This window comes from Ictidomys tridecemlineatus, chromosome 3 (assembly GCF_052094955.1).
Source record: "Ictidomys tridecemlineatus isolate mIctTri1 chromosome 3, mIctTri1.hap1, whole genome shotgun sequence".
Taxonomy (NCBI): domain Eukaryota; kingdom Metazoa; phylum Chordata; class Mammalia; order Rodentia; family Sciuridae; genus Ictidomys; species Ictidomys tridecemlineatus.
In genome coordinates this window covers 116,528,689-116,547,816 of record NC_135479.1, presented here as the reverse complement: position 1 = coordinate 116,547,816, position 19,128 = coordinate 116,528,689, and the positions used below count along the sequence as shown (strand labels likewise).

Sequence of the window (19,128 nt, the reverse complement as noted above, 5' to 3'; positions counted from 1 at the left end):
GTGGAAGCCTTCACCCTATATTTGCAATAGTTCCCGCTCCTGCTGGTGTTGGAGAATCTATCAAGCACAGAGTCTTCTGGTGCCAGCGGAGTGCTCAGCATGTGATAGAGAGTCTAAGAGGTGGTTCCAGCTGCACAGAGCTTATGATGTAATGCAGTCATCTGAAACAGGACTGAATTGTGCAGCAGGATCCTGCCAGGCCAACAGCAAGGACTGGGGCATTTTGTAATAATGGTTGGTTCAGTTTTCCTTGATACTGATTTTCAAATTGCTCTGTCAGGGGCTGTGCTATGATCTCAATATTTATGTCCCCCTAAAATTCCTATGTTGAAATCCTCATCCCCAATATGATGGTGTCAGAGGTGGGACCTTTGAGGGGTGATTAAGTCATGGTGTCTCTGTCTCATGAATGGGTTTAGAGCCCTCATAAAAGAGGCCAGGGAGAGACTCCTTACTCTTTTCACCATACGAGACTACAATGACAAGACCGCCAACTACAGAGTAGTCCCTCTCCAGACACTGAATCTGCCAATACCTTGATCTGGATCTCTCAGGCTCCAGAACAGTAAGAAATAAAATCTGTTGCTAATAAGCCACTCAGTCTAAGGTATTTTATTATAGCAGCCTAAACTGACTTAGATAGGCAGACTGGGATTAGAGAAGGGACTGTGGCCAGGGATTTTGAGAGCAAATTCTGGATCTTGTCTTAGCTCTACATTTAAGTAGAGCATCTCATTTAAAAAACATAATTAATATATATATTTTAAATTATGTTTGTGCTTGGTGTGGTGGCACACACCTGTAATCCCAGCAGCTCAGGAGGCTGAGGTAGGAGGATTGCAAGTTCAAAGCCAGCCTCAGCAACTTAGTGAAGCTGTAAGCAACCTAGTGAGACCCTGCCTCAAAACAAAAGGTAAAAATGGGTCAGGGATATGACTCAGTGGTTAAGTGCCCTTAGGTTCAATCCCTGGCACCAAATAAATAAATTAATTAAAAAAGAATAAAATTTTCTGTTTGTTTTAAAGTTACAGGAAAGTTTCAAAGCTAATAAAGTTCCCAACGAGCACATGGTTCCCTCTATTACTAACATCTTATTTTGGTGCATGGTACACTTGTTACAGTTCATGAGCCAATATTAATTCATTATTTACTAAAATCCATACTTTACTCAGAATTCCTTAGTCTTTCCCAAACATCCTTTTTCTACTCCTGTATTCTTCCCAGGATACCACCTTGCATTTAGTAGTCAGGTTCTTTTGGGCTCCTGTTGGTTGTAGTGGTTTCTCTAACTTCCCTTGCTTTTGATGACCTTGATAGTTTGAAGGGTACCAGTTAGGTACTTTGTAGAATGTCCCTCAGTTGGAATTTTATGATTTTTTTTTTCATGATTAGACTTGGATTATGGATTTGGGGAGGAAAACCACAGAGGTAAAATACCATTCTTATCACATCATCAGGAGTACATACTATCAGCATGCATTGTCTCCGATGATGCTGATCTTGATCGCTGAGGTAGAGTATTAAAAACTCTGTCTTGTGAAGTTACTTTTCCCTGTTATAAACACTGCACTCTTTTAAGATGGTGAGTTATTCTGTATCTCCTAGCTAGAGTAGCACCTCCAGGAATTATTTGGAATTCTTCTGCATCGAAGATTTGTCTCTTCATCCTTATTTGTTTATATCAGGATGGACTCATGGATACTTATCGTGTTCTTCGGGTTATAATCCAGTACTATCTTTTTATCTTTGCCTTTTCATTTGAATAAAAATTCTGCTGTTTACAAATGTTAGAAAAGACTTGTTCTGTGTTTTTATATCTCCTCCTTTTTTTGTGTGTGTGTTCTAATAAACCTTTATTTACAAAAAAAAACAAAAAAAAAACCACATTGCTTAAGGTGGCACCTTTCGGTATCCTACAGTGCATTGCTTTTTCTCTCTTGTTATAATTAATCCTTTCATCATCTTCTTATTCCTACAAGACAAGTTAGAAAAGAATTGTAAAAAAATTTACTAGAGTAGATACCATTTAGCACTAACCCCTTGAAAGTGGCTGATAAACAAGAAATGCAATTCTGGAGCTCCTGAGCAGTTTACCCCCATACAGGATAGTGAGTTAAAAGGATACACGGAGGGACTGGGTTGTGGCTCAGTGTATCTCCTCCTTTTTTACTTTAAGTATCCTATTTATTTGTTCATTGGAGGCAATAAAAGAACATGACCACTTAGAATATTTATACTTTATCTTTTTAATTATTTTTTTGCAGTGGTCATTAAACATATGGGTATTTAAGTTGCTTTCTGGAGGAGTAGAGACCAGAAGGCATGACTTCCCCTTGTTGCATATATGTTTTTATTCTCTACTTGAAATTATTGCTGAGATCACCAATAGAGAGATTTATAGTCATCTGGCTTATTGAATCTCCAAGGAAGTTTGATAACTTTCGGGGGTAAAGAATCATTTGGGCCATGTTTCTTTTCTTTTTTTTCTTGTTCAGATTTTCCTCAAATAACATAGGATCTTTGGGTATGGGTGTACACCTCTGTGGCAGAGCCCTTCCCTAGCCTGTGGGAGGCCTTGGGTTTAATCTCCAGGACTAAAATTAAAAAAAAAAACAAAAAAAAAAAAGGAAACTTTGAAAATGCTATTTAATGTACTCTGCTTATTTTTACTGCTAGAAGAATGGTAGACTTGTTATAGGAGCACCGGAGTTGGCCTTCCATGCTTTCTGTTTCTTAAGTAAATTTCTTTTGTGAAAATTTTTTTTTCTCTACTAAAGAACACAATTCAATGACTGGATGTAAATTTTTATTTCACCTCTTTTTAAAGCATTTAAAAATATAACACATGTTTATTGACCTGGCTTAACATAGAGGGCAAACATCCTACAACTATTTTATTCCCTTATAAATTTTCTTTTATGTTTCATTAATTTTGTTCTAAGATAGAGTGTTCTTGGGCATTCTTGTTTATGTGCCAGAAACACTTTGGAGAATGGTTTTAGTTGCAGACAGAGCCGTATTTTTATGAGTTGTAGGCTGACAGTTACACTCAAAGACCAGATGACTTGGCCGAATGGGCCAGAAATATGCCTCTAAATCCAATGTTGATTTGTCACCTAGTATGTGATGGGTTACCCAGGCAGCCCTCCTGCTCTGATGCCCCACTGAAGACTCAGTTTTCCTATAAAAATGCAAAGCCCATCCCAGCATGGCTGACCCCATAAATGGTCACTTGGGCCTGTGTATGGGTCTGCTCTTAGTAGGAACAGGTAATATGTCCAGAGCTGGGTCTTGGGTCCTGGTCGAACAGGCTTGAAGAGTTTTCTGTTGCAGTCAAATAAGCAATACCAAGCACTCAGTGTAGCTCAGCAGTAGAGACAGGGCTTGGTCATGAAGTTCAATCCCCAAAACCAAAACAACAACAAAACGGTGTTAATTTGGAACATGCTGAGATGTCATTACTGTATTGCATGGCAATTGAGCATAAATTAAGCATAAAGGACAAGCACTTTACACCTTTGACTGTAATTAGCATTAATTTAAAACATACCAGAGTGAAAATTGAATTCTCCCTTCATCTTTCTCAAGTCAAACTTGTACTCAGACTGACACTTTCTTTTGATTGCATCCAGAATTTATTTCTCTATTTATTTGTTTATTCACCAAGTCATTGAATCCAGAATTTATTTCTCTATTTTATTTGTTTATTCACCAAGCTCTTAATAATGACTTCTATACAGCAAAGGTTTCCTTATCATCTCATTTCCTCAGGGAATCTGAAAATCATCCACAATTCAAAATGACCATATGTTTATCCAGTAGAAATGACTAGAGATGATGTATATATTTTCACTTCTTTGTCATTTACAAACTAAGCTGAATCCAGACAAGGAGAGAGGTTTTGTTTCAAATAAAACCTGGTTATTATTTGGCCTTGTGGTTCCTCTGGCCACAATGCTCAGAACTGATATGGAGCAAGATAGATATCCCAGTCCCAGCAGGAAAGTCTCTCTCCTGCTGGGGTCTTTAGGCCCTGAATTGACCCTTGGACTCCTCAGCCACCCTGGATCCTGTTCACTTGACAGGAACAGTTTGGAAGAGATTGTTGCCCAAAACAGAGGCTTGGTTTTCTTCAAATAGTAGACCCACCATTTCTTAATGCTACAAAATTGGGTTCAAAGTCACTCTTAATAGAGGATATTTAAGTGACTGCCATTTGCTGGGCACTTCCTTGTCATTTAGTTCTGTATTGTATCCCACAGCATTTGAATCTGTCTACTTTGATTTTGTCCAGTTCACTTTCTCAACTTTTCTGATAATAGGATGGTCTTACTTAAGTATTTGTGAATGTTCCCTGGATTCAGTGGCTTGAATTCAAAAACCAGAGACTTTTCCTTCCCTTCAAAGTTTCTTTAGGTTTCGCCTTTTAAGGGTCATTGGTAATTATATGTATCTGTCGTTTTACAAATAAGTCATGGAAAAATGGAAAATGGGTTTGAAAATTATTCTCACATGACAGCCATCATGAAACTTATAAGGGAAAATGGCAATTAGGGAGTACTAAGCCTTTAAAAAATTCTAAGAATTAAAAGAAAAAGAATAAACCCTCAAGGAATTTAGCCAATGTCAGTCAGTTTTACATTGGCAGCCCCAGATAAATGAGAAACTAAAAAAACCTTATTTATATTAGCACCTGCCATCTTTTCCTCATTAGTGTGATATTTGCATATATTTTAGCCAAAAGCTGATTAGTATAAAATATGCACTCAAAAAAAGGTATCTATAATATTGTGTTTTTTTTTAAAAAAGATGACCTCGTGGGTTTGCCTCTGAAACCATTCTGGGAACATAATTTATTTCTTTGTTATAGTGAACACTGTGAGAAGTTCGGTGGCTGATTATCTCTAGTTTCCAACAGGAAGGGCCTAAGTGTGCTTTCCTGAAAACTCAATTAATTCATCCTTTTGAAGTCACTGATTGGAAATGATCTGATCTGCTAATTATATAGTCTATCATTATCTCATAATTTGGATACATTTTTTTTTTACTCCACTACAGTATTTAGGCATATATTCAGATGGTTCAAATTCACTATTAGAAACTGTGGACATGCTAGAAAAAACCCTAGGTTGGTCATCAGGATAGCCAGAGTTCCAGGATTTTGGATCAGAGACCAACTTTGTGTGACCCCAGGCAGTTTGTGTCTGGCACTCTGTCTATTTCAGGCCCTGCCTCCAAAGCTGGAGATGAGTTAAGCTTGGTCCTGGCCACCACCCTCTGGGGATTTACGGTCTGGTGAAGTGATTCTCACACTCCACTGTGCACCCAAATCCCCTGGAGGGCTCATGAGAACACAGACTGCTGGGCTTCACCCTGGAGTGCCTGATTCGTAGGTCTGGGATGGGCAGAGAATGTGCATTTCTAACAAGTTCCCAGATGATGCTGATGTAGCTGGTTTGGGGACTACAGTTTGAGAACCATTGACCCTAATGGCTTAGCTGACACATCAGTAACCACAATTCAAAGACTAAAAGCTGTGAAATAAGTACAAGTAACACGCAGTGGGAAGCAGGGTGTGCAGGAGAGATGTTGAAACAGCTGAGAAGACTTCACGGAAGAGACAAAACTTAAGCAGGGTCTCAAAGAGTGGATTAAGCCTTGACAGGTAGGGCATCTGGGGGATGCCTGCTGGCAAAGAGAGTGCAGAGTGAATATGGGAGAAGGTATTAGCACAGGTGGAGTGGGGGGCCGAGGGAGGGGAAGGAGCAACAAGAAACAGAAGGAAGTGAGAATAAGAGAACTTGGAGTTGGGACTTGGGCAGCAAAAGAACAGCCTGATCAGAGCTAGGCTTTCGAAAGGCAGCTCTGGCGTTGTGACGGATGGCTTGGGAAGAGAAAGAGGGATTTCAGCAGAGCCAGTTAGGAATTTTTGGGGTAGCCCAATTCAGATATAGGAAGGGGCTGAAGAAGAGCATGAGGGTGGAGTGGATGCAGCCCTGTGATGTGTCTGCAGCAGAAGCCACAGATCTGGTAGCTGATTTGTTCCTGGGGGGGGAGAGTGAGGGAGGGGATAAGATAGAATGAGGACTGCAAGTTGGAGTTGCTAGGGAAGATTGATGGCCATGACTGGATCCCTCAGAGGAAACTGTTGGTTAGGAAAGTGAACTTCCTGGGACTTTGGCTTCTTTAGGAGGAAACTGGATTAGGTACACTTAAGGGTTTCTTTCTGTATGATTATAATCAATAATGTAAATGTTGTTGGTTGTCTGAAATATTATAGAATATAGTTGAGCAAAGAACAGGCAGCTTATATACAGCAGACACTTGTTTATTTGATTGGTTGTTTTCATGTTAATCATTAGCACTGAAATATTGACATCTGCAAACAGCTTTCTTTTTGTTCTTATCTTCATTTGCTTATAGTTTTCTTAGCATGTTGAGTTGGTCAGACTCCCACGTTATATATCATGAATGTCAATATTTCGGGGATAAAGTGTTCTATATTGTATTTTATTTAAGTATACATGAGTATAGCAGATATTTTAAAGATCTCTTTGGCTGTTTCTCACATTATAATAATCATTGATACATTTGTACCCAACCCTCTCTTGCCCCCTGGATTGTAAATTCTGTTGATTTTTTTTTTTTTTTTTATGCTGGGAGTTGAACACCAGGCCTTGCACATGCTAGGCTGCACCCCCAGTCCCTACAAACACCTTTCAAGTAAGGAACACGTCTTACTCATGGTTGTCCTCCTCGCTGCCCTCATCATAAATAGTTATAAAAAGTGACCCACACTGTTTGAGGAATTAGATTAAATCACTGAGTAAAAGTAAGTTACTGTCTGTTTTTTAGGAAGAGACAAGATGTCTCGGGCAATAAAGAGTCCTAGTTGAAAGGGAAACAGACCTCTGTGCGTCTTGGGAGGTAGAAAGAGGAAGCATGTTTAATTCAGTGGACTCTGAGGATGAGAATGGGTAGTGTTCAGCTCTGTCCTAAACTAGCCATGGTAACCTTGGGCCAGGCCTTTCCACCCTGGGCCTCAACTTCCTCCTTTGTAACACTGAGGGTGTAGATAACTACAGATTTGTATAACCTTCCAGATGACCTTTGGGGCATGATTCCAAGCAAAGGAAATGGCAGGAATGAGGCATCAGAGCTGAGTTTGTGTGCTCTTTGTGACCAAGTGTGACAGGCTAGGAAATGAAGCAGGACAGGGAAGTCGAGGCCTTGTTCAAAGGACCATTTTTGTTGGGATAAGGAGCTTGTTTCTGCTCTATGGGAATTAGGAACAGGAGTGTCCAGGGATAGGAGTGAAGGACCAGGGAGAGTGGGGACAAAGGCAGAGACAGTAGGAGGAGGTGTTACTGAGGGGGCCATTGTTGTAGGCAGCCGGCTGCTTGATTCTAAGGTGTCTTCTGAGAAGCTTTATGGAATGCATCTCAGCACACTTCTGTTCACCTGGAGAGAAAAGGGAGAAAGTTTTATACCATGTTGCCCATCTCTCTTTGATTAAAGGTGGCCCTAATTCTGGGTGGTTAATGGGTGACTGCCTGGGGGATTCCGTATAGTGACGGATGAAGTGGCATATATCTGGTGGAGGGAGGCTCCGCAGGCTGCACTCGCGTGTTAGTCACCTCTTTCTTGCTGTGATCAAAATTCCTGACATGAACAACTTACAGGAGGAAAGATTTATTGTGGCTCACAGCTTCAGTGGTTTCAGCCCGTGGTCGGCTAGCTCCATTACTCTGAGCCTGAGGTGAGGTAGAACATCGTGGCAGGAAGGGTGGTGGAGGAAATCTGCTCAGCTCATGGGATCCAGGAAGCAGAGGGGGAGGGGGAAAAGGGGCCTGTAAAAGGGGCCAGGGACAAAAAATGCCCTTCCCAGGCATGTCCCCAGTGACCTACTTCCTCCCAGTGGGCCCCACCTCCTACAGTTTCCACCACCTTCCCACGATGCCGCCAGATCATTAATCCATGAGTGGATTAATCAGCAGATGAGGTCAGAGCTCTCATGATCCCATCACTCTTCAAAAGCCCCACCTCTGGACATTGCTGCACCGGGGACAAAGCCTTCAACACATGAACCTTTGGGAGACATTCCAGATTCAAACCATAGCCATGTGTTTGACACTGGTTGGATTTTCCATGGAACTGGTGATCACAGCAATGGTAGGAACAGGAGTGAGTCTGAGAGATTTTGAAGTTGTGCATAGAAGAGGACAGTGCAGGGGTCCATTGAGAGATTATAAAAAAGGAAGCTCTTATCACAGTCATACAGTGGTAAATACTTTACAACCAGCTTTCCAGAGAAATGAGTGTGTGCATAGGTATACATCTGCCTGTTATAAGCTTTACTGATATAAAGGATGTGTAGTGACCAATTTACGAATAATGATAAAAAAATACAATACCCTTTATTATAAAGTCCATATGGCCAGTTGAGTCTACAGGTTTTCTGTTGGTCTTTGCTGAATTCATGTATGCACAGTCAACCTGTGGTTAATAATTGATGGAAGGGGGAGCTGATGTTTCCTTTCCAGTACTGAGGAAGATGAAAGCAAACAACAAAGGCCTGTCCCAGAGCTTCCCAGGTTCAGTTAATATCTTTGTGAGTCAAATTAGTATTTACTAGAAGAATATTTCCTCAAGACTTTGTTTATTCACAATGTAGCTACTACAAGCACCACATGTTTTTTTTTTTTTAGAATTGAACCCAAGGATGCTCTACCACTAAACTATACCCACAACCTTCCACCTTACCTTTGTAAAAAGAAACTTTTTTGAGACAAGGTCTTGCTGAGCTGCCCAGGCTGTTCTTGGATTTGTGATCCTCCTGCCTCAGCCTCCTAAGTAGTTGGGATTATGGGTGTGTGCTAATGCACTTGGCAACATTCTATTAACGTTTCACCCATCACTTTTATACCTAGATAATCAACAAAACAAATAGCATTCTGTAATATGTAGTGTTGGTCAATTTCCATGTGAAAATTCTCCCATCATGACCAATATCAAGTTGTGGGAAATTGGGGAAAGACAGGCAGGGGAACATTATACAGCATTTCCATACAGATAAAATGGAATGTAGCTTGTTGGCAGAGCACTTGCCTAGCATGTGCCAAGCCCTGGATTCAATCTCCAGTACGGTCAACAAACAAACAAAAACACAGATAAAATTGTACCAAGTAACCTCGAAGAGCACGGGTATATACCTTTGAGCTTAATATCATTTACCTCATTAAATTTTTCATCATTGCTGTTTAACAACTGACTGAAATTCAGTTTCTGGATTTCTGAGAATTCAGTTCTCAGGAGTCTGTATGAGCTAGCCCAGGACACCGGTGAAGTTATAGTTTTACAAGATTACTTTGGTAGCAATCTGTAAAAATGTTTTGAAGGGAAGTGGTCAGGAGGCAGAGAAAAAGTACTTGAACTAGAGCTATAGTAGGGATGAAAAGTAGGAGATGGATCCAACAAACATCCTCGGACTCTGCCAACATGAGAGTTCAAATGAAGTCAGTTTAACCGAGAACGTGCAGATTCCACCGGTTGACATAACCAAGGGGTTATGTCAGATCTGTAATAAGTCTTTTCCGTGTGTGCTCGGTGATAGGTCCCCTGAAGGTATCTCACCTGTGTTTTCAGAGCCCCACCCCATTTGCAGTCTTCTGCTTTGCTTCCTGGTTGGTGACTGCAGGCCAAAGGGCTTTGTGGTGAGGCCTCACCCAGAGCTCTCCTAGAGGATGGGTCCGTGCCAAGGAAGTCAAGTGCTAGGACTTGATTTTCATGTTTGTGAATTTGGGGAGGAGGCTCCAGGAAGATGCTGGGGCCTGGTATATACTCTGCAAAGATGTCTCTGCTCCCTTTGTCACCTAGAGCCTGACATTGTTGGGTTTGTTTTCGTGTGACTCACACTGGCAAAGGAAAAAATCACCCACCCTACTTCTTCCTGCAACTACTAGTGCTATAGCCTCAGCAGCCAGGAGCTGGTCAGGGAAACAGCCCCTTTCCCTTCTCCGCTCTCCCGGAAGCTCACAGAGTCTCTCTGTCTCCAGCTCCTTTCTCCCCTTGCACATCTGCTGGGGCAGATGAAATCCTGAAGGTCAGGCACTCCCTAATCTGTATGAATGCCCCAGAGTATACGAATCTCAATTTGGACTACTCAGCCCCCTCTACTCTTTTTTATAATTATTTTTTTTCAAATTAGTTTTTTAGTTGTCAATGGACCTTTATTTTACTAATAATTTCACATGTGGTTCTGAGAATTGAACTCAGTGCCTCACACATGCTAGGTACCACTGTACCACTGTACCACTGAGCTACAACCTCAGAACCCCCTCTACTCTTAACAGATGAAAACTGGATGGAAGTGGTCTCTGGTCAAAGGTGGGTCCAGTAACTGGGTTAAAAAATGTGGAGGGTCAGGCTGTTGGGCAGGGAAGGAGGATGGCATTGGATGTGAGGTAAAGAAGTTTTATTGCTTGGTGTGGTAGCAAATGCCTGTAATCTCAGCTACTCAGGAGGCTGAGGCAGAAAGATTGCAACTTCAAGGCTAGCCTTGACAACTTAGACCCTGTGGCAAAGTTTAAAAAAAAAAAAAAAAAAGAAAAGAAAAGAAGAAATTTAATTGTGTTCACTTTTGAACTTGATGAAACAGGAGCCTGTGGGACAGTTTGGTGGGGCCAGGCACACAGGAGAAAGAGTGTTCTCTGTTGGGGAATGGCAGCACTGGGAAGATTAAGGCTATGGGCAAATCCATGAATGTCTACTAGACTCCTCTGTCTAGGGGGATGGAGAAGGAGAAGACATAAAACGGACAAAGTAGCTCTCAGAACCCTAAGGATCACAGGAGTTTAAGGGGTGGCGAAAAGGAGGCCAGAATCCTGCAGAGAGAAAAGTTGGAGGAAAGAAATGGCGTGAACAAAGGGGCCCAGGCACAAGGATTGTAGCTCAGACTGGGAACAGGCGGGTCCCTTGTGCGTACGTGTAGAGCTCCTCCAGTTTATCTTCAGAGTTATGATTAGGCTAACCTCACCTCTCTTCCTCCTCCTGAAGAGGATCCGGATTCTCTGCATATCATAAATGGCCCAGGGTCACTTTTGTACCCTGTAGGTACTTGGATCCAGGTTTTTGTAGTCAGTGTGAGGACAAAACAGTCTCACTTGAAGCCGAAGCGATGAGAGAGTCTCATGTTTTCCTGTTCGACGTGTCTTGCAGTGTTTTCCGTATTAATCATTTCGTTTCCCCCTCGGTCGGTCACAGTCCTGATATTTGTTCCTCCTGCAGTTGTCAGCTGCCTGGTGTCTCAGGCAGTCTGTGATTCTGTGACACAATAGAGCTCAAGCTGGCGAGGTTGCTGCCAAAAGCGTGTGTCACTCTTGGTGGTTTTGTTCATGAACATCCTGAAGGCCCAGTGCTCCGGAGAGCCAAATTACAGGCTTCAAAATGACCGTGCGGTTTGAGTTCAGCAAAAAGTACACCCCAGACATGTTGAGGGTTGTGGGTGTGGGGGAACTAGATGACACCAACACGGAAAGACAGAGCCTATATGAAAAGAGATAGCAGAGTGACTTTTCTACAGCACAGATCTGTTGAATAAGTGGATTTGGACGTAACCACAGGCTTGCCATGTGAAATTCTATTCCATGGGAATTCAAGTTTGTGGCTTTGGGAAGGCATTTATTGCAGACTGTGAAAACTTCTCTCCTATTCTTTTGCCAAAGCACAGAGGCATGGAGAGATAAGGATGAGCTTTTACTGTGGCTGTTTGTCCACTCTAATCCTCTTAAACACTTGATGTGTCCCCACATGCATAGCAGTGAAATTAAATATAGCTATTCCTTATAAGGAGCCACTTAGATATAGAAGTCTGTTGCTAAGGGAATGCAAAACTGTTTTTTTTTTTTTTTAAATATCAGTTACAAAACTGTGTTTGCTTCAAGTATCAGAGACCCTCAGGTCATGTTTTATTTCCCAAATAAATGCATCTGGCACTTCAGAGGGGGCATGACTACTCCAGGCATCTCACTCTGCCATCTCCAGGATGTGGCCTGGGTTTGAGGTGGATGCTGGTGCTTGAAAAGTCATGTTTTCATTATGGGAAGGGAGTGGAAGAAGGGAAGAAAAGACTAGCACTTCCCCTCACATCTCAACAACCAGAGCTCTGTCACATAAGCTGTCACACCTAGCTGCCGAAGTTCACTCTGCATCTCTAAATTATTATGAATCTCATATTTTTGATAAATGAAATATCTCACAAACTTGTCTTCTCCTGGTCATTACTGCAAGAGATTGGGAGAGAGCTCTTGGAAGAGTCTTTAGCATCCTCTGGATGATTCCATGCAAGGAGGTCACCAGTAATGACTGTAGCATCAGGAACCACCTGGGGCTTACCAGAGAGACAGAATTGGTAAAGCCTGTGTTTGAGGAGTTATTACAAAGAATAAACTTACTCATCTGTGGGGCTGCCTAAGCAGACTTGAAATCCCTAGGGCAAGGAGTCAGGCAGGAAGACCATGAGCAGGAGTGGAAGCTTGGAGTCTGCGGATTCAGAGTCCAAAGCCTCTTTACAAGGACTTTCAAGTGATCCCTTCAGTCCTACCCAGGATAATCTCCCTTTTGACTAATTAATGTCAACTGATAAGGTACCTCACACCTGCAAAATCCCTTCATGGAAACACTAGATTAATAGTTGACTGAATAACTTTTAAAAAGTGTGTGTGAGCTACAAAAGGACTTCTGCTTCCTTCTTTTCTCCGCCTCTGAAAAAAAGTTCCTTGTAGCTGACCCTGACGGGACACACACAAGAAATGGGATTCTAGGGAGTGTGACTCTGCCCAGCCAAGTTGACACATCATGTGCCATTAATCAGTTTTTGTCATATAGAGTGATACATAGGGTAAAAACAAACATGTTAGTGTTCCTTCATTCTTCATTTCTGGTATTTCTTCATTTCTAGTATCTGTCTGAAGGTTGATAGAATTACTGACTGTGACAAGAATCTGGTACTAGTGGTTCATTTTATTATTTTTTCTACTTTGGTCTTTGTTTATCATAGGTAGTTAAGGCTGTACTTCTAATATTTTCATTATATGATCGAAGAGTTTTATCAGCTATTGGGAGCTTTATCAGCTATTGGGAGGTTTATCAGCTATTGGGAGCTCATCTAAGTTAATTGCACTTAAATTTTGCTTTTAAAACTAATGGAAAGGATGATTAAGTTTTTAATAGCACATTTATATATTTTTTTATTTTTCATTTCTACTTTTTTTCCTGGTCTTCTTAAATACAGATATACTAATAGACCTTTTCCTTCTTTTCCAAACCAATAATAGCTCTTGTAATTTAAGCAAAAAATTAATAGCATTGCAAATCTGTTTTTATTGAGACCCAGATGTGCAATAATCCTTTATTGAAAGAGTCATCTATTTTCTTTTCCGTTTAAATGATGGTTCTATTGAGATGTTGTTCACATGCCATAAAGTTCACTCTTTAGAGTGTACAACTCAGCGGAGTTTAGCACATTCACAAAGTTGTGTACTGAATACCATTATCTAATTATAGGACCTCTATATTTTTTCTTACTAAATATAGAGTATCCCTTATCTGAAATGCTTGGACCAAAAGTATTTTTGGAATATTTGTGTACATATAATGAACAATCTTGGGATGGGAGCTAAGTCTAAACAAAATTCATTTTTTGTTTCATATATAACTTATAGGCACAGTCTGAAGGTAATATATAAGTTTTAATGTGCCTGTGTTTCAATTCACTTGAATTCAGCTTTGGCATTTTTAATTTGAGATGTCAGATTACTGCTCGACAAGTTTCAGATTTTGAAACATTTTAGTTTTTTTTTTTTTTTTTAATACTAGGGATTGAATCCAGGATTCACTGAGCTACAACCCAGCCCTTTAAAAAAAAAAAAAAAAGTTATTTTGAGACAGGGTCCAGCTGAGTTGTTTAGAGGTTTACAAAGTTGCTGAGGCTGGCTTTGAACTTGGAATTCTTTTGCCTCAGACTCCTGAGATGCTGGATTACAAGTGTGCCTGACAAGATTTTGCATTTTAAAACTGGTGATGTGCACTCTATTATAGATGTAAATGTTTTTTTTTTTTAATGAAGAGTTTGAAAAATTCTGAGACAAATCCTATTGTCTTAGATGTAAATTCACCTGAAAACTGAATAAATGAGTAATTTGGGGTAAGGACAGAGTTGGAAATGTTTGTCTCAGCTTTGTGAGGAGAATACACATAGGGCCATTACGAAGGGATTTTCTTCTAAATTTAGGTAAATGCTTCCTTAGGATGTGTAATTCACAATTGAGTTTTCATTCATTTCTTTAGTAATTACTTCTTGAACTTTCCCTTTGTTCTAGGCTCAGGGCTAGGTACTGGCAGTCCATGTAAGTGAGACCTTCTCAGAAGCCTTGTGGCCAGGAGGGTGGAAAGATTGGTAAAGCTATTCTGGGGTTCATGATAGTGATAGGAGACAGACACATGTGAGAACACGAGGTTAAGAGAATAATTGCATAAAATGGGCGCACTGTGCTGACCCTACATACTTTCTTTTCCAAGAAGTAATTTACCTGCAACCCTGCCTAGCCTAAGAGAACAAGATACGTCACATTCCTCAGCAAACTATTTGTTATCTGTAGGAGAAATGCAAGCCTGTACTAATGTCAATAAGAAAAACCCAAAATACCCTGAAGGGAGAGACTTTTGTGACCCTTTTCATAGACCAGATCCTGGAACTCAGGAAGATGAAGATAATTCCTTGTAACCATATCACCTGTAAGAATTTATGATTAAGAATCCAGTCAAAAGCCAGTTATGATGGCATGCGTCTGTAATCCTGGTAGCTCAGAAGGCTGAGGCAGGAGGATTGCCATTTCAGAGCCAACCTCAGCAGCTTAGCAAAATCCTGTCGCTAAATAAAATCTATATAAAAATGGGCTGGGAATATGGCTCAGTGGTTAAGTGCTACTGGGGTTCAATCCCTGGTACCAAGAGAAAAAAAGAAAAAAATCCAATTAGAATTAGTGGGCATGGGCCAAGGTGACCTGGAGTTGTCATGGCAGGGGGTATTTGAAATTCTGATCTCATCTTTCTGTCTGTCAAAAGTCAAGAGTTGGATCTGGGCAGGACTCTCTGGAAACTTTTCTGGGAACCCCAATAAAACTGGAGTGCAGGAGAGGCACGTTGTCCCTCTCCTCTCTGAGAGGACCCACACTCTCCCTTGAGAGTGTTCCCATTTTCTTTTCCAGGCCCGTCAATAAACTCTGTTTTATTGGCAGTTCCTCTGAGCGACGTGTCTGGAATCTTTCTGACTAGATCACAAGAATCAGGGTGTGAAGATGTATTGGGGGGTGTCTTTGCACTGCCTTCATTTCCTAGAAGGCCCCAGCTATGTTACAATAGCATCTTGACTGGATGCTCAGGGGTCAGGAAGCCACCAGGAGCTGGCATGCTCTGTTTGTGAGATTCCATATCTATGAAGTTGCCGGAGGGAAGTGACCACAGCTATAAAAAAGATTATGAGAACTCATTGGAACATTCCATGGGAGACTCAGGTCTCTCGTGTGGCTGGTTGCACAGCAGATACGGGAGCCATTGCTAAGCTCTTCTAAGAAGTGGATGCAGATTCTAAGAAGCACAGCAAATGTTGCTGCCTGTAGTGAGAAGGGTTCCCACCCCAGTGTGGTTTGCATCCTCACTTCCTTCAGAACTTCAGTATCACACATTAGAGATGCATTCCTTGGCCATGTATCCTGTCCTGCTCCATCATTTTGCACTGCTTTCTGTTTTTTCTGAGCTCTGATATGTTATGCCTGTGTTTTGTTATTGTGCTCCCTACCCTCAACCCTGTTAAAGTGAAAGAAGATATATCCTTTGTTTGCTGTGCTCTTTGTAGTGCAGTGTCTGGAAGGTAGGTGCAAAGCAGATTAGCACATACTTGAACCGAGGATCTATACAAAGGTGCAAACTATAGAATTCTGTTCGTTTGATCCCCTGTGCAGGCAGTAATTAATTTTTTTTAAATGAGTACTTCAGATCTTTAGGTACATTAATTTGTGGAGGATATTCGGTGAGGCTGTCTCTCACTGAAAAACAACAGACTGAAATTTGCATGTGTTTTACCATTTCTATTCCTAAATCTCAGTGTAAAGTTGAAGATAGTGGGGGATATGCCAATTGACTCAATTTAAAATGCTAATTAGAATGTAAGCTTCAGTGGAGGAGCAGGGTTGTCTGATACTTCTGTATGGAGTCTGGAACAGTGTCTGGGATTCAAGATGGCCAGAATAATCTTCTACCCTTCTTTCTCTATTACCAGCTTAACTCCTTTCTTCTCCATGAAAACAGGCCGCAGGGGTGAACTCCCTCAGCATCTCCTTATCCTCCAAACAATTCCATCTGTCCTAGGCTCTTATCTGTCCCAGACAGCTTGGAAATTCTGTTTTTCTTTTACTGAACTTTCTGTGGAATCCTCCTACTTTTCAGACATGAAACCATTTAATCAGTATTAAATCTTTCCTTTCAGCTTACAGAATGTCCTAGTCTCTCCCAATGTTCAAATTGTCTTCTTGGCCCAGCGTATTTCTCACTTTTCTTCCCAGTTTTGGCCAGCTTGTTCAAAAGAGGCTGTAGGGGCTTGCAGGCTCCTGATAGAGGTCATACCCCTCCCCCTTAGTCTCCTGGAACTGCCCCAGGAAGATCATCCTCTGAATTGTAAAACTGGGGGGTCTCATCTCAGTATGCAGCTTCTCCACTGCCTACAATTCAGTGAATATGTTTTAAAAATTTGTTCTATTGTTCTGCTTTTTGCTGTGTCGCCTACGGGCTTTGATTTTTATTTGGGAAGCTGCTTTGGCCTGTTTGGTTCCGCTGACCCTGCACCCCCACCCATCCTCTGGAAGTGGCCACCATGACACATATCCCCTTTGACTGGACTGGCCAACACCTTCTCACTGAAGTAAGAAATGTGGTCATTAACTTTCCTACCTCTCTGCCCTTACTACCCAGCCCATTACTAAATCTTTCCTCAATACCTCCTTTCCATTCCCGCTGTGGCCACTGCCCAAGTGGGTTCTTACCTCAGGGCCTACTGCTCATTCTCTCCCTCCAGTTTAAGGGTGATCTTTCTGAAACACAGATTAGATTATGCTGTTTTATTCTTTAAGTCCTTCTGTGCTCCCCATCACCAAGACTAAAGCTCAGTGACAAGGCATCTGAGATCCTTCTCAATGTGGTTGCCTTATGAGATGCCTTAACCTAGGTCTCAGCCTCCCCGACACACACACACACACACACACACACACACACACACACCCCATTCACATCCTCTCTCTTCCTCTGGCTGTTCAGTGCCAGGACGACGTGCCATGTGCTATCCTACTTTGGTCTCTGAATAGGATGCCCTTCCTCCCTTCCCTGCTTATAAATAGAAGCATCCGGTACCTTGTTGGCGTCTGCCTTGACCACCCATTTTCCTTGCATGCTGAGTAACTCAGCGTTTGAAAGCTGTATTTGTGCCCTGCATACTTTTCGTGGGTTGGGCCACGTACACTGCCTCCTTCATGAATTTTCCAGCTTTCTGAGAACAGTGGCTTGCTTATTCATCCTCGAATCCGCAGAGCCTACCAGACCGCAGAGCGCATAGTAGGTATTCAGTAGACATTGGAATAAAGGAATAAACTTCAAATAAACAGTCTCATTAACAGGTGTGAACCAGCCTCTCTAATGACAGCAGAGAATTTAAGTTCAAACAAATCCTTCGAGCTGGCAGTAGACGCCCGTAGACGGAACCATAATAAATGTTCTTCTTTGTCTTTTAAGTCATCTTTGACAGTGGTGTGTTTTTGTAAGTGTGGATTACTACACACAAATGTGTTAAAGCTCCTTTGTCCAGGAATAAACTGAGTTTCATCATTGTCGTGACAGTACTTTCTGAGGTCAGTTTTCAGGAGACAGGAAAAAAATTTTAGAACAAATCAGTGAATATGTAATAAAAATTTGTTCTATTGTTTTGCTTTTTGCTGTGTCGCCTACAGGCTTTGATTTTTATTTGGGAAGCTGTTAGATGGCTATTAGAAAAGCTAGAGGCAAACTGCTTGGTTTGTTGAAATCCAGAGTGAGTTCAGTGGTAGGAGGGATCCAGGAATCCTCTGTATTAAGGAAAAAAATCCATCCTTTCTCCTCTGTGGTGTTGGTAGCTAACTCTGCCCAGCAGCTGATAACCTGGATAATCACCACATATCACCCATCTCATCAGTTTAGAAGTCCACAAACTCTCCTTCCAGTGCTCACAAAAAGAACATGCAGATGCATGTGTTCCTGAAGCTGACCATCACAATAATTTCTTCCTATCTTCTGTCTCTCTTTTTTGGTGCCAAAGCCAGGGAGCTTCTCTGCCTGCTCCCCCACCTAGCTAAAATAATTATTGAGTGTCTAAACTATATAGATTATCAGGGGAAAATATTCCCTTTTCCTGAATGATAATCCCAGGACAACAAATTACTACTGTGAAGGGGCTGTGTCTGTCCATGGACTCATACAACCTTCCTTTTTGATACTGTTCCCCACTAAACACACACACAACACAACACACATACACACCATATCATGAATATTAACAAGGGGATAATAGCCTTAATTTTATTTCTAGAGGTGCTGACATCTAAATGAGTTATAGCATATATCTATATATCTATATCAATATCTCTCTATATATCTTATACCATATATAGCAAATATATTTTAGAGTCCTTTCCAGGTGCACAAATTCTTTTTTAAAAATTTTTATTTATTCTGATTTGTTATACATGATGGCAGAATGCAATTCATTTCATATTACACATATAGAGCACAATGTTTCAAGACTGATTTGTTCTATTGTATTCCCAGGTGCACAAGTTCTTAACATTTTCTCTTTAACATTATAATTAAGAGCTTTTCTTGGGGTGCTTTTCCCTCTCTTTTTTCTTTCTTCTTCTTCTTCCTTCTTTTTGGTACTGGGGATTGAACCCAGGAGCACTCAACCTCTGAGCTACAATATCCAGCCCTTTTAAATTTTTATTTTGAGCAGGATCTCCCTAAATTGCCAAGGCTGGCAACTTATGATCCTCC

The 19,128-nt window shown here is 41.2% G+C and overlaps 1 protein-coding gene across 3 annotated transcripts in view; it reads left to right on the top strand.

The window, feature by feature from the left end:
• Positions 1-19,128, top strand: part of Pld1 (phospholipase D1) — a 205,185-nt gene that overhangs the window by 11,379 nt on the left and 174,678 nt on the right. The gene's annotated exons all lie outside the window — the stretch shown is intronic.